Source organism: Antechinus flavipes, chromosome 5 (genome assembly GCF_016432865.1).
Source record: "Antechinus flavipes isolate AdamAnt ecotype Samford, QLD, Australia chromosome 5, AdamAnt_v2, whole genome shotgun sequence".
Taxonomy (NCBI): Eukaryota; Metazoa; Chordata; class Mammalia; order Dasyuromorphia; family Dasyuridae; genus Antechinus; species Antechinus flavipes.
The window spans coordinates 97748856-97758528 of NC_067402.1; the positions used below are offsets into that span (position 1 = coordinate 97748856).

Consider the following 9673-nt stretch of genomic DNA (forward strand, 5'->3'; position numbering starts at 1 on the left):
AACTTTCTCCCATTCATAGCAGCTAGTTTCTCAAATTATTAGCTCATTGTTTTGGAAATTTCATATTGTTTCTAATTTTACTTTGAGTTCCATAAAACAGAGACTGTGTTTTTTATTGTCCCTTATAGTGCCTAGCACACCTTTGCACATACTAGGTGTGCAATAAAGATTTATTGAATGAATTCATGAATAAAGGGTAGATAAGTTTTAATGAGGAAAGGAGTAAGCATAGCAACCTCAGTCCCTTAGCAGACAGGCTTCTGGGTAAACTAGAGGAGGAGTAAATAGCACAAAAAAAGTTGAATAATTTTACCTCTGCCACATGTTGCCAAGGCCCTGCCCTGAAACAAACATTATTAATGGTTCTCTTGGTTACTGCTGAATAACTCTCCAGGTTACCATTGAATGATTCCCCTAAATATTTCAGTCAGGCTAATTCCTGAAGATGCACTTTAGGAAAAACTGGGATGGGAATTGTTTGGGGTCTAAAGTGTGAAATGCAGAACTTTATGGGAATTCCCTAGAATGAGAGCCTCAAGTTTCTCATCTTATGATTCTCAAAATTGATTCTTTTCTTCCTAAATTGCTCATTGTGAAAGTTTTTAAGTATTTCTCCAAGGAAAAGAGTGAATTGTGAATTAGAACTCATTTTTAGAATATCACAATCATAATTATTAATGAGCAGCTAATTTAGGAAACTTGCAAGAGAATTGCATGAAATTAAAATGGTTTTTCCCCCTAAGTTTAAGCAGAAAAAAAGAAGGGGAAATAAAATTATTTAATTTGAGATACTTAGAATTTAAAAACACAAATGACCCTTTATGTTTCCCACTGTACATCCTTCATTCCCCAAGTGATTCCCTGAGGAAGCTTTTACCAAGTAAAATAATAAAGAGAATACTGGACTTGAAATTATAAAGACCTGAGTTCAAAATTGGCCACAGACACTTAGTAACTGGACAAGTCACTCTAAACCCTGAATATTTCGATTTCCTCAATGGAAAAACAGGGATAAAAATGATAACATCTACCTTCCAGGTTTATTGTGAGGATCATATGAGGTATTTGTAAAGCATTTAGATTTACCTTTTACCTAGCTACCATATATCTGTGAAATTTCAGTGTCTTTGTGTGTTTCTTTCTAACTTTTAAGTGAAGAAATGTCCTAAGATGGAATTGTCCAGACATTGACCTTGTCAGATTCAAATGATCTAAGAAGCCTGCAAGTGGGCCATCAGTAATAGTGCCCACTAGAGCAAGTAATCCTGGAGAGATAGTGGCAATGAAAGTATCTTCACCCAGTAAAAAGAGACACACTGAGAATGCAAGTCACCCTATGAAAGACTGAGGCATATATCATGCATAAATTATGGTAAAAAACATTCTTTAGTTTATTCAGAAGAAATGGGAGAATTTTGGGGGCGTTATTTGGGGGTTAGATGTGATAAGATTATAGGATTAAAAAATGCTTTGTTATATCAACAAACATTTACTTTCTCTCATAATACTGGAGAAAGAAAATAAAAACTTAGGAACAAATATGTGTACTCAAACAAAACAAATTCACACATTGACCATGTTCAAAAATTTGTCTTATTCTGCTTATTTAATCCATTATTTCTTTATCAGGAGGGTAGCATTCTTCTTCCTTTGGAATCATAGTTAAGAATCATAACATTTTTGAGTTGAATAGAGACAGGGAAAACCATGGGTTATGGACTTGAGAAAAGCAATGCCTTCCAGAGCCCAGCAAAGAATTATGCCTGTGGTAACTCTGCTTCACCACCTGAAAACGAATCTCTTAATCCCCTGAAATCTGAATCCTGATCTAGGCAACCTACTGATACAGAATTCTTAAAAGTTATCAGTATCTATAAATCAGTGATTATTTTTCTCCTTGGTTTTCATCTTCTGGCACTGTTATCTGACACTGTTGGTCGCTGATATTATTTCCTCTCCCAATTTTCCTAATATTGCTCTTTCTGGGTTTTCCTGTTTTATCTCTGATGGCTACTTTTCCTCCTCTTTCACTAGTTTTTCATGTTGTTACCTAATTGTGATCTTCACAATTTTGTCTAGGTCCTCTGCTTTCTGTTTTCTACATCCTTTCTCCCTGACATTTCATTCCATCCCATCACTACAACATCAGCTAAGATTTCCATTTTAGATAATCTATAAATATTTATTTCTAATACTGACTCCTTTCCATGTTTCCATTTGTCTGGTGAACATTTCACATTTATGTCTTGGTTGCCTCAGATTCAACAAATCCAAAAGTGTAATAGTTTTCCTTCCCTATCCATACTACAATAAAAACTCCAGTTTTCTTACTCTCTATATGACCTTGGGCAAGACATTTAAACTCTTTGAGCCTCAGAATCCTCATCTACAAAATGGAGAAATTCAATTGGATGATCTTTAAAGACCTTTCTACTCAAAATTGCTATGATTCTTAACCATGATTCCAAAGGACTGATGATGAAGAATACTACCCTCCTGATAGAGAAATAAGGAACTAAATATATCAGAATGAGATACATTTTTGAATAGAGCCTATATGGGAATTTGTTTTGTTTGACTACAGACATTTTGATTTTCTTTCTCCAAAGTTGTGAGAAAGTAAATGTTTGTTGATTATAACAAACCTTTTTTTAATCTTATAATCTTATCATGTCTAACCCCCAAATCAGTTATTTTTCCTGCTGCTTCTGAATAAACTAAAGAATGTTTTTACCATGCTGTAATATAATCTTACCTTCTTCTCCCTCCTCCTATTCCTTCCCATCATCTAGTCACCAATTCCTACTAATTGTTTCTCAGGCTCCCTTCAATCTCAACCAACACTTTTCTTGATTTGGCCATTGACAGTTACCCTACTTCAATTTACTCTACATTCTCTGTTATATAGCTCACATCTTTTCTAAGGAAGGATATTCAGAACTTTTTATAATGAATTTTGATAAATCTCAACTCATTTTTTCACTACAAGGGATGTAGTTCATCTATACTTCAAAGTGTGTTTCTTTAAACCAGAGCACAGGAATCTATTTTGTTCTTACCTTATCAGCAATCCTTATACAACTTAGCTTGGCCTTGCAGTCTTTGCATTATTCTGCATGTATTCTCCCTTTTTATTAGTCTTAATTGGGAATACAGAATCCAAGACTAGTCAAACCTCACTGATTTGAGCTAATTGGGGAGGGGGGTTAAAAGAGAAACAGTCTGAATTCATAAAAAGTATGTTTTTTGTGACTTAAAAAGAAAAGAAATGGAGTACTATTCTCAAGTATATACAGAAAATCTAACTTCTAACAAAATAGTTACAATACAAAAAAGTAGGCGTGCTGGATCAGTTTTAAAGAGACAACATCTCATTTATAAATAATAGTATATATTTGCATAAGGTAATTTATACACTACAATATTTTTACAACTTAATTATGTCCTATACAGTCATGTTTATACCATTAATTTGTTTATGTTCTCTATAGATGGTATAAGGGCCTAGTTTAACATGTATTGTTACAAATTCTTTAATTTATGTGTTTTACTAAAAACACATCCTACAGAAAATCAATTTTTAATATTTTATTGACATTTAAAGGATGTTATACTATTTTGGAGAGAAACTTATGTACTAATCTTTGTTTCACTTGTTTCAAGGGATCCTAATGGCTGTATAACTCCATTATGGAAAAAAAAAAATACTCAGTCTAATAGATGTACATACAAGGAAAAAAAATACTTGCAAAAAAATTTAATGGAAAGTTATAACAATGGTAAAGGTTGAGGACTATTTAAGAGAAGTCATAGATGGAAATGAGTAAGACTAAGTATATAGTGACAAAATCCAATTGTAGCTCAAAACAAGATTTAGTTTTATTTTTCTTCTGATCCGCACTTAATTATAAATATGCAATGACTATAGAAATATAAATGAAAAGAATAAAATAACAATTCAAATGCAATTCTGTGAAATGTAATAACCAATGGTGGCTCCAACTAAGAGATATGAGAAGAAATCTCTCTAACTTCTTTGTAGATGTAGGGGAATATGGGTGATGAATACTGTATAGAATGTTAGATTCCTCCCCCCATATGTTGGTTCATTGTGTTGACCATTTGTTTTTCTTTTTTTCTCATTCTTAATTCTTTTTTCTAAGGGCTGTTTTCTGGGAGAGGAGAACAGAAGAAGAAATTGGGAAGTACAGTTAATATAAAATCCAATCTATCAATAAAAATTGATTTTTAAAAAATACATAAATTCACAAAATCTGTTATAGTCATTGACCTGACAGGGCCATCTCCCCATTCCTAGTGGTTTTGATATATTCATATGCTATTTATTCCATTATTTCCTGAATGAATATATCCCTTTTGATATAGTGCCAGCATCTTAGGCTTTGGATGGAGATATGGGAAACTATTGATTTAGAATATCAAGATCATGTCTAAGGGTAGTATTACATGTTACATTACAGCTCATGGCATGGAGCAAGTCTTTTGCTGTTCTCATTCAATTTGATTCAGAATAACATGCTGAGAGATTCCTAAGACAACCCACTGTCTCGGTCCTGAATATTTGCTATCATTTTATGAATTAAATATAAAATATATTATATAATATTACATATATGATATATAATATAACATATTATATATAAATATAAAAGTTATAAATGAACAATAGCTCATTTTATTTTTTAAAGTAATTTTTAACATCTTTTGTCTTTTCATCTAGTTATTTTTGGACATACTGTTATTTTTCCCTTGACTCTTAAATAAACCTATCCGTTTAAAAGAGTGAAGCCCTTACTTATCTTTCCTCTGGGGTAGAATTCATCATTGTAATTATTCAACATTCAGTTTAATTTTAGTGGTCAAGATCCACTTTTGGAAAGAATGGGAGACAATTTTGAATAAGCAAAATAGGCTTAGAGGATGGAAGAATGAGAATGTTTGATTACATTAGGAATCAATAGGGTTAATTTAATTAAGTGGCTATAGTAATAGAAATGAAAAGAATAAAATAACAATTCAAATGCAATTCTGTGAAATGTAATAACCAATGGTGGCTCCAACTAAGAGATATGAGAAGAAATCTCTCTAACTTCTTTGTAGATGTAGGGGAATATGGGTGATGAATACTGTATAGAATGTTAGATTCCTCCCCCCATATGTTGGTTCATTGTGTTGACCATTTGTTTTTCTTTTTTTCTCATTCTTAATTCTTTTTTCTAAGGGCTGTTTTCTGGGAGAGGAGAACAGAAGAAGAAATTGGGAAGTACAGTTAATATAAAATCCAATCTATCAATAAAAATTGATTTTTAAAAAATACATAAATTCACAAAATCTGTTATAGTCATTGACCTGACAGGGCCCATCTCCCCATTCCTAGTGGTTTTGATATATTCATATGCTATTTATTCCATTATTTCCTGAATGAATATATCCCTTTTGATATAGTGCCAGCATCTTAGGCTTTGGATGGAGATATGGGAAACTATTGATTTAGAATATCAAGATCATGTCTAAGGGTAGTATTACATGTTACATTACAGCTCATGGCATGGAGCAAGTCTTTTGCTGTTCTCATTCAATTTGATTCAGAATAACATGCTGAGAGATTCCTAAGACAACCCACTGTCTCGGTCCTGAATATTTGCTATCATTTTATGAATTAAATATAAAATATATTATATAATATTACATATATGATATATAATATGACATATTATATATAAATATAAAAGTTATAAATGAACAATAGCTCATTTTATTTTTTAAAGTAATTTTTAACATCTTTTGTCTTTTCATCTAGTTATTTTTGGACATACTGTTATTTTTCCCTTGACTCTTAAATAAACCTATCCGTTTAAAAGAGTGAAGCCCTTACTTATCTTTCCTCTGGGGTAGAATTCATCATTGTAATTATTCAACATTCAGTTTAATTTTAGTGGTCAAGATCCACTTTTGGAAAGAATGGGAGACAATTTTGAATAAGCAAAATAGGCTTAGAGGATGGAAGAATGAGAATGTTTGATTACATTAGGAATCAATAGGGTTAATTTAATTAAGTGGCTATAGTAATAGAAGATGTGTGAGAGAAGAAAACTATGAACTTAATACAGAGTCCCAGAGATGGCATGAACATATACAGCAACTACTGATTTATGCTGGCACTTGGCAAAGTTGAAGATAAGGAGATGTTCACAGTTGATAGATAATACCCTTGAGCAAATGTTAAGTGCATCTTGCTTAATGGGAACTGTGACATTTCTGTCATTTTAAAAGGGGCTGGGATTTCAAGGCAAGTCCAAAAGAGGTTTTTTAATTCCTCTATGGTGTTATGTCTCTCCCCTGTAACTGCTACCAGATGATTAGTGATGTCTAATTAGGATAGTATAGACACAGCAAGTTAGACTTATTCTAGACACAGAAAACTAGTACAGCAGGAATAGATCATTCAGTACTTATATGCTCTAAAATTGGACATGCACAAACATATATTCATTTGCCACAAAACACATTGTTTTTAATATACTAAGTGTCATAGTAGGATTCAGGATAAACACAAATCTTGCTTCAAACATTTCTGTTAACTTCTATCTGCCTCTATCTGTAAAATAGGGATAAGAATAGTATTATTTCTTCTAGGGTTGTGAAGATGAAATAAGATAGTACAGGCATAAAATTTTCCAAACTTTAAAATATGAGCATTAGTTATTATTCTTAATTTATTAAAAAAGCTGTGAAATATTCTGATAAAGGAATGGAGTTCCACTAACATCCTCTTCTAGTATGTTATCATAGCATGGAAATACCCTTCAAGGCTTGTAGGATATGCTGCCAGAATACAGTGCTTGCTAGGTCCTCTCAAGATGGAAAGACTTAGAATGGGGTTTTGATGAAAGAGTGAATATGTTCTTTAAGGAGCAGCCTACCTAAGCTTGGACAGTTTCACCACCAAAATGCTAGCTACTGAGAGTCAGTTGGTTTTGGCTTCTCAATGTTCAAAATACAGCAATTAAATCTTAAATTATTGAAAGAAGTTTAGTAGCACAAAAGAAATGAAATAACCTGCTAATGACATTCTGCCTTTTTATCTCTAACTTACCAGCTTTTGTTTCTTTAACTACTGGTTAGTTATTTTTCTCCCACCACCATACTATTAAAGGTAATTTGCATAGCTTGTGTCCCTATTTTTTTCAGACTCTAAGATAGTATTTAGACTATAGGTAATAACGACCTCCTTTTCAGCTATCCATTCCTAGCATGAAAGTTTCAAATAGCTCATAAATTTAAAGGCAATGTGACTGTACAATAGACATGTTGGACATGGGGTTAGGACACCTGCATTTAAATCCCATCTCAGGCATTAATTAGCTGTGTGACCATAGGCAAGTCACTGAAATTCAGCACCACAAGTTCCCCATGTGAAAAAGAGACAATAATATTTCTACAACCAAGGTGATTGCTGTTCTACTTAAATTTCATAGGATTGTTTTCATGAAAGCCCTTTGAAAATCTTACTGCATTTTCTAAATGTGTTTTTTTAAAAATAGGTAGTTTTATTAAACTCCACTAACTTAATCACTTTCCATAGTCCTCCAAAGAACTGAAGTTCTTTAGCTTCTCGGTCTTCTTTTTCTTTCCAAGTAGTTCTGGATTTATTTACATGGTATATCCATAATATAAGTATGCATTCCACTAGTTATTTCTTTTTTTTAAACAGATCTTAATTCATTTTATTTTGTTTTTATGTTAACTACATGCTACCTTATTCCCAGATATTTCTAATTGACTTATTACAGCTCTTACCAACTGGTTTCTTAAAGGACCCAATTCTTTCAGAACTATCTGAAACTGAACACAGATCAAAAAACATGTCTTCTTCCTTTCCCACAGAGATGATGATGAAACCATTTAAAATTTTTTTTTTCAAAAACCTATGCCAGAAAATGCTGTAAGCTTAGATTTATAACTATAAACTCTATAAAAGAAGGCAGTCTATACCAGAAGACAGCTTGTAAAAGTTTAAGCTCTTACAGGCAACTTAACTGCTAAGAAAATTGCCATTGTATTTAAATTGCAAGCAATCCTTAGCCTAGGAACAAGTAAAGATATATGTTGTAATAGGGAGAAGCTTCTTTCTTGCAATGCCCTTGCAAACATTCAAGATAATAACACATTGACTATAGGACAAGCTATATTTCAATTGACTGAAAACACAACACACAAAAGATTTACAGAAATATCCATGAGAGCACCAAACAATTATCTTTTCCTCCCTATTAGGCTGCTTTTCTTGAGTGGACCATCTGCTCCCACTCCACACTACAAAAAGGAAAAAAAAAAAAAACCAACACTAGGATCCATACAATCCTTCTAATTTATAGTTCTATCCTGTGCTGCACATATTAACACCCCAACCCTCATCCCAAGTAAAAGAATTTGGGATTATCCCTTTCCTATGGACCTTTATGATCCATTTATCTCATACTAACCCCAAAAGACAAGGTTTATTATGGCTCTTATCCCTTTCTATTCCTTGGAACTACTTCCTTTTTTTGCATATGAAGGGCTTACCCACCAGGGGTTCAAATCTGAATTTTAAATTGTATAACTTCTTTGCTATATGTCTCTTAGCTGTGGTTCTCTCCATTCTACATGTCTCTATACTCCCTTTAAAAAAACTAAATCCAATCCACACAGAGTAAATTCATGGTTTCCAACACATAGTATGTGTTTAATAAATGTTTATTGATTAATTGCTTGGTGGTTGCAAAAAATATGAATTTTTGTTTTAAGATTGTCTTGGAGTCAGTGAAAGTATTACACATTTTCCAAAATGTAAATCAACTTGCTTTCATTGTAGGATCAGTTCATTGTAAACATGTGTGTGTGTGTGTGTGTGTGTGTGTGTGTGTGTGTGTGTACACAAACTAGATGTAAGGGTTGTCCATATATGTAATTATATATCATATCAAAGACAGCCAATATTCTTGAACCGCTTGGTTTTTCTTGTGTGAATATCACCTTCAGGTGGCTCTGTAGTGTTTAGGAGGAATACAATTTAATCTCCAAACAGGAGCATCTGGAAGATTTCACTATCTAGATATGTTCTTTGAGAATGACTGTACTGTGTCTTGCATGACATTAATAATCAATTTCTCTGTTTTATGCCTCAGTTAATATTAGTTGTCAGGTCATTGAACAAAATTATACATTATTGAATCTATCAAGAAATCTTTCTGGTCATAATATATGCAAGAAACATACTTTGTTGAAAGAAAACAATTGTGAATACATTTTGCTTTACTGAAACACATGCTTTTTAAGTAGTCAAAAAATAACAAGTGCAATGGAACTTCATATTCTCTGCAACTTGCATTAATTTATATGATTGTAAAGGTATAATCTGCTATAGAATATATTTTCTTTTTAAAACAAATGTTTTGAGCGGCAGCTAGTTGATGCAGGGGATAGAGCACCAGTCCTGAAGTCAGGAGGATTTGGATTCAAATCTGACCCCAGACACTTAACACTTCCTAGTTGTACAACCCTAGGCAAGTCACTTAATCCCAATTGCCTCAGAACACAAATAAATAAATAAAATTTTAAAAATATCTTGAGCTATTCATGCCCTTCTTTCTCACTCAGCACTGCCAAC

The 9673-nt window shown here is 32.6% G+C and overlaps 1 long non-coding RNA gene across 2 annotated transcripts in view; it reads left to right on the forward strand.

The window, feature by feature from the left end:
• LOC127538154 (uncharacterized) overlaps nt 1-5377 on the forward strand; it is a 136510-nt gene extending 131133 nt beyond the window's left edge. The window contains exon 3 of one of the 2 annotated variants that reach the window (XR_007947689.1): nt 5243-5377. This is a non-coding gene — a long non-coding RNA (uncharacterized LOC127538154). Of the gene's footprint in view, nt 1-4163; nt 4207-5242 lie in introns of those variants that run through there. The other variant, XR_007947688.1, reaches the window with a different exon arrangement.
• The last annotated feature ends 4296 nt before the right edge of the window (nt 5378-9673 follow it).